Raw genomic sequence first — 6,454 nt, 5'->3', positions numbered from 1 at the left:
ATTCGCCCCTAAAATTTTCCATGAGACTGAGGGTGTTCATGCAACAGAGTTGAAGTGGTTATCTGGCTTGAACCCAACCATCATCCATTCCAATAGTTCCTAGAACAATATTGAAGATTATATGTTACCAGGCATCTCCAAGCTACAACTTAGGAGAGTTTCCTGGAGTGCTAACATAATTGGCGCCATTGCCGGGGATAGGAGATTGAAGCTCAGCTTCCCTGGGAGAACGACACAAATCTAGCTTTGATGATAGACAAAGTCTGGACACATTTTTGGTTGTAATCATCTAGCTGGTGACTCTACTGGAGACCGAACCTCTTGGCGACTCCACATCATAGTTCTGGCTCAGTTTGTGAGGCATACTCAGAGAAATCCTCAGAAGTCACCCGCTGACCCAATACCTGACCCTGAAAAGATCATCAAAGGGAGAAAGATATCACAGAAAGAAGCATCAGGATCAGGTAAACCTAAGCAATCCTCCATATCTCCGAAAGAAAGGCTTGTAATAGAACAAATATATGTTGAGAGTATAGCCTCTAACACTAGCAATGAAGAAAAACTTTCAAAGATTCATAAAGCTCCTTATTCTTTAGGTTCTCCTCTTGCTTCAAGCCCGAAGGAACCTCACCTCCTATCCCTCATATTCCTTTAGTCCTGTCAGTCACTCAACTCTCTATCATTCAGACTGCCAGCACTCTTCAATCGACCACAGCCATGGCAGGTCCACAAGCACCCACCAAAATGGAAAGAATCATAGCTGCTAGGTATGGACCTCTAGTACTACCCACTCCTTTGAATGTAATGCCTACTGGAGAATATCAGAAATACATGCCTAAGTTCACTGGGACTGAAGGAGTTACAACTGAAGAACATCTTGAGTCCTTTTATAGCTATGTAGATAATCTAGACATTAGTGAAGATGATGTGTGGATGAGAGTTTTTGTCCAAAGCCTAGATGGAGAGGCAAGAAAATGGTTCAGAGAATTGACCCCTAGATCTATAACAGATATTGAGGCCTTAGATGATGTATTCCTAAAGCATTGGGGGGATAAGAAAGATCTGCTCTACTATCATACTGAGTTTGGGAACCTGAAAAGGGAAAATGGGGAGTCACTTTCTGATTTCAATAAAAGGTTTAACCGCATGTACAGAAAGATACCAGCTGAAGTGAAACCCACCCCTACCTCTGCTAAGCTTACCTATGCCAATGCCTTTGATTCTGATTTCTGTCTACTATTGAGGGAGAGAAGATGTGCTTCTTTGGCTGAAATGCAGGATGCAGCCTTGGAAGTAGAGTCCAACATCATGGCTGCAGAGAAACTCAAGGGACATGTTGATCGAAGGAGACAGAGGGGTGAATCTTCCTCATCTTCAAACCCCAAGATAGATAAGATGACCAAGATGATAGAGTCATTAGCCTCTGAAATCTCCAAATTAAAAGTTGAGTAGCACCCAGTGAAAGGAAGAATTCCTAATACTTTTGCTCCTAGAAATCCGAATCCATATAGAAGAGCAAATGAGCAATTGCAGATCATGCAAAGGAGCAAAGATGCCAATGAAGACCAAAGAGTGAAGACCCCTTTCCAGAATGTAGTCATGGAAGAGGAGTAGTTTGAGGAAGATGATGAGATCCATTGCATGGAAGACAAAGGCAGTGCCTCCTTTTTGACCTTAGCTGCCTATGAGAAGTCATTATCCAATGACCAAATCAGCCAAGAGTGGGACGGTGAAGCTGTTCTACAAACAGAAGATCAGCGAAGATACAATCTGAGGTCGAAGATGAACAGTGCCAAGGAGACCCCTGTCCAAAGAACTGTTGTCCCTGCAGAATAGCAAGTTAACAAGAAAAAATGACCAACAGTTGATCCCATCAGCCTCAAAGCCCCAGCTCAAGAGGTAAGAGGTCCTGACAAGTCCCCTTCTCCCTTCAGTTTTGAATCAGAAATCCAGAAGCTGAAAATATCTATACCTCTGATGGAACTGGTGAAGAATGAAGCCTTTAAGAGACCCATCCTTGAAGCCCTTGAGCTTAAGGCCACACAAGCATCAAACGACTATGTGAATTTGCAAGATGACAAACCTGCAGTTGTGCTTAGCCCAAGGACTGAACCCTCTGATGATAGCTCCCCATCATTCTATGTCTCTTTGACTATTCATGACAAAACCCTTCACAATTGTCTGCTGGACATAGGTGCCAGCCATAATCTAATGCCAAAGGCTGTCATGGATGAGTTAGGCCTTGACATCACCAGGCCTTATCGTGATTTGTTTTCTTTTGATTCTAGAAAGGTGAAATGTTTGGGGTTAATCAAAGATCTAGCCATCACCCTGTCTCAGCTACCTATGAAGAGCATGATGATGGATATTGTGGTAGCAGATGTGCCCCCAAAGTTTGGCATGCTTCTTTCTAGGGGATGGATCAAAAGATTGGGTGGAACGTTACAAAACGACTTGTCCTATGCTACTGTCCCAGTTTTTGGAGGTGAGAGTAGGAGATTATACAAGGAAGCTCAGTTAGCTTATATTATCAGTGATGAGAAGCATCCCACTAATCATCCCATCTATGCTATTGACACTGATTTTGGAGCCTGTATTCTCCAAATAGAAGAATCCCAGTTGGCCTCCATGCAGCTCAGGAAACCAGTTTGTCAGAGCACAGAGGAAGAAGGCCCACAAATTTGGGACATGTTCTTTGATGGAGCTTGCTCTAGGGAAGCTGCAGGAGCAGGTGTAGTTCTGATATCTCCTACACAAGAGTGCATACATTTATCTTTCAAGCTGACTTTTCAAGTCACAAATAATATAGCAGAATATGAGGCTTTGATCTTAGGCTTGAATGCTACTAAAGAAATGGGCATCAAAAATCTTAAGGTGTTTGGAGATGCAGACCTTATTATTCAACAGGTGAATCAGACATTCCAGGTGAGGCACCCCAGGCTGAAAGCATACAGAGATGAGGTATGGAAGCTCAAGGATTCGTTCAGTAGCTTTAGTATTTCATACATCCCTAGGGCTAAAAATCAGCTGGCTGATTCCCTTGTTGTGTCTGCTAGTATGTTTGTTCCTCCTTTGCCTCCTAGATTGACTTATGAAGTTCAAGTGAAATACAGACCGTCATTGCCTGACAATGTCAAGTATTGGAAAGTCTTCGAAGATGATGAAGAAGTCAATAGGTTTCTACAAGTCATTGATGAGTTCTCTGAAATGAAAATTGATCAAGAGAATGAAACCGTGGAGGAATGCCATCAGTCCCAGCTGAGAAACAAAATTGGTCAAGACAGCATCGTACAACTGCCTAGTAACCATATACCCAAAGGGCTGGTACCTCTAGAGAAGCTATTTGATCATAATGATGTACCTTATAATCCTGCCTAGAAAGAGAATGAGTCTGTAGTCCATAGGCACAATATAGGGAGTCTAGATCATCCCAAGTACATAAACCTGTCTACCCACTTGTCTGCTGCCCAAAGTTTTGAATATTGCACCATGATGAAGCAATTTGCTGATGTCTTTGCCTGGGAATATAGTGACCTCAAAAATTATGACAAGAGCATCATCCAGCATAAGATTCCACTGGAGAAAGACACCATCCCTTTTAAGTAGAAGCTAAGGCCTATTAGCCCTCTATTACTACCTTTGATCGAGAAAGAAATTAAGAAATTGTTGGCTGCCAAGATCATAGTTCCCCTAAGGTATTCAAAATGGATAGCTAACTTGGTGGTAGTAAGGAAGAAAAATGGAGAAATCAGGCTTTGTGTTGACTTCAGAAATCTGAACAAGTGCTCTAAGAAAGACAACTACCCCCTACCCAAGATGGAACATTTGCTGCAAAAAGTTTCAGGGGCTAGAGTCATGTCTTTCTTAGACGGTTTCTCAGGTTACAATCAGGTTGCTGTACACCCGAAGGATCAAGAGAAGACTGCCTTCACTACTCCTTGGGGCACTTTCATGTACTCCAAGATGCCTTTTGGACTAATGAATGTTGGGGCTACTTTTCAAAGGGCCATGGACATAGCCTTTGTGGGAGAGAAGGACAAGTTTGTCCTTATTTACCTTGATGACATAACAGTTTTCTCTAGCAGTCACGAGGATCATTTACAACATTTGAGGAAGGTGTTCCTTAAGTGCAGAAGGTTCGGAATCTCAGTAAATCCCAAGAAGTCACAGTTTGCTCTAGAAGAAGGCAAACTTTTAGGACATATTGTTTCTACTGCAGGTGTCAAGATTGATCCAGAAAGGGTTCAAGCAATACAGACATTGTCCACCCCAAGGTCGAAAAAGGACATTCAATCTTTTCTGGGAAAGATTAACTTTGTAAGGAGGTTTATTCCAAATTTTGCAGAAATAGTGAAACACATCACCTCAATGTTAAAGAAGGGGTCAGAGATAAAATGGACAGAGGCCACAAGAAGATCTTTCGAAGCCATCAAAAGAGCTATCATGGAGGCTTCCAACTTAGTCAGCCCAGACTACACCAAAGATTTTTATATTTTCTCTTTTGCTTCTTATGATACACTTGCAGTAGTCTTGTTGTAGAGAAATGATGAAGGTATAGAACACCCAGTGGCCTTCTTCAGCAAAACTTTGAGAGATGTTGAATTAAGGTATGACCTCATTGAGAAGCAGGCCTATGCTCTCATAAAGTCTTTAAAGGCATTCTGAATTTACATTTTTCACTCCAAGGTAGTTTCCTATGTACCTTCAGCTTTAGTAAAGGATATCCTAACGCAGCCAGATGTTGATGGAAGAAGGGCCAAATGGATTGAAAAATTCATAGAGTTCAGCATAGAGGTAAAGCCCACCAAGCTTGTCAAAGGCCAAGGCCTGGCTAAGCTTATGGCTAAGGAAAATTGTAGCCTATTGGACATAAATTGCATAGGTGCAGATTCAGAGGTTGAACAAGCAGAGGAGGCAACAGAAGAATGAAAGCAAAACCAGTCATTAGCTGAGAATTTGGCTACTTGTGAATGGTATTCCAGTATAGCTCATTTCTTGTTGCAGCTAGAAGTCCCTCTAGGGCTCAGTTCAAGCCAGGCTAGGACCATCAAGCTTAGAGCAGCCAAATTTTGTATTATTAAGAACCTGCTTTATTGGAGGGACCCATCTGGAATCCTCTTGAGATGCCTAGACAAGGAACAATCTATGGAAGTTATGCACCAGTTTCATTCCAGCATTTGTGGAGGGCATCATTATTGGAAAACTATAGCCCACAAGATCCTAAGGGCTAGGTATTATTGGCCTACTCTATTCTCTGATGTGTTCTCATTTGTAAAATCTTGTGACAAATGCCAGAGGTTTGCAGGAAGACAACAACTGAAATCTTTGCCCCTGAAACCAATACACACTAATGGTCCTTTCCAGTAGTGGGGTTTAGATTTCATAGGGGAGATTAATCCACATTCTAGTGGCCAGCACAGGTGGATCTTAGTAGCCACTGATTATTTTACCAAATGGATTGAGGCCATACCCACTAAGAAGGCTGATCACCAAGTTGTCATGAAGTTCTTAACTGAGAATATTTTCACTAGATTTGGATGCCCAACCAAGCTAGTCACTGATAATGCAGCAGCTTTCAGAGCAAAGGAATTGGTGGACATGTGTGAATCAATGGGCATTAAATTAGTGCATTCTACCTCATATTATCCTCAAGGAAATGGCTTGGCAGAATCATCAAATAAGAGCCTGGTAAGGATAATAAAAAAACTGTTGGAAGACAACAAAAGGAATTGGGATTCCAAGCTGAAGTTTGCATTATGGGCTGACAGAGTTACCACCAAGAAATCCATAGGGAACTCTCCATTCAAGTTGGTGTATGGCACTGAGGCTATTTTTCCAATCCAATTGATCCTCCTTGTGGCCAAATTCTTGCAAGAGGAATAGGATGAGGAAAGCGACATGGCAAGAAGGATGAGTGACTTGGTTGAAGTTCGCTAGATCAGAGACCAACTGATTGAGAAGTCAGTAGTGCATCAAAAGAAGATCAAGGAGGTATTTGATAAAAAAGCAAAGATGGACAGTTTTCAGGTTGGTGACTGGGTTCTCAAATGGGATGCATTGAAGGAAAAGAAGGGAAACCATGGTAAATTTGATGCCTTATGGACAGGACCGTTTGTCATTGCTCGAGCTTAGATGAACAATACTTTCACTTTGCAAAATCTAGAGGGGGAAGGTGTTTTTGATGGCCCAATCAATGGGTGGTTTTTGAAACCTTATTTCGTTTAAGGCTTTAAAGCATTGGTATTGTAAATATGTTTTTCATTTTTGTTTCATACTAGTTAGACTCCATACCCAATGGAACACTATGTAGTAGGTTTAATCTTGTTGTTTATTGGAAAGGCAGTGGTCTATAGTTCTTGAAACCTCACATGGAGGCTTTCATCCCCAGAAGGAGCCAGTGTTAGCCCTGAAGTGTAGCGCTGCCATATTGGAGGCTAAAGGAGGGAGATGATTT

This window comes from Pinus tabuliformis, chromosome J (genome assembly GCF_031772625.1).
Source record: "Pinus tabuliformis cultivar Carrire ecotype Pingquan chromosome J, CPIR1, whole genome shotgun sequence".
Classification (NCBI taxonomy): Eukaryota; Viridiplantae; Streptophyta; class Pinopsida; order Pinales; family Pinaceae; genus Pinus; species Pinus tabuliformis.
This window is presented reverse-complemented; position numbering follows the sequence as displayed.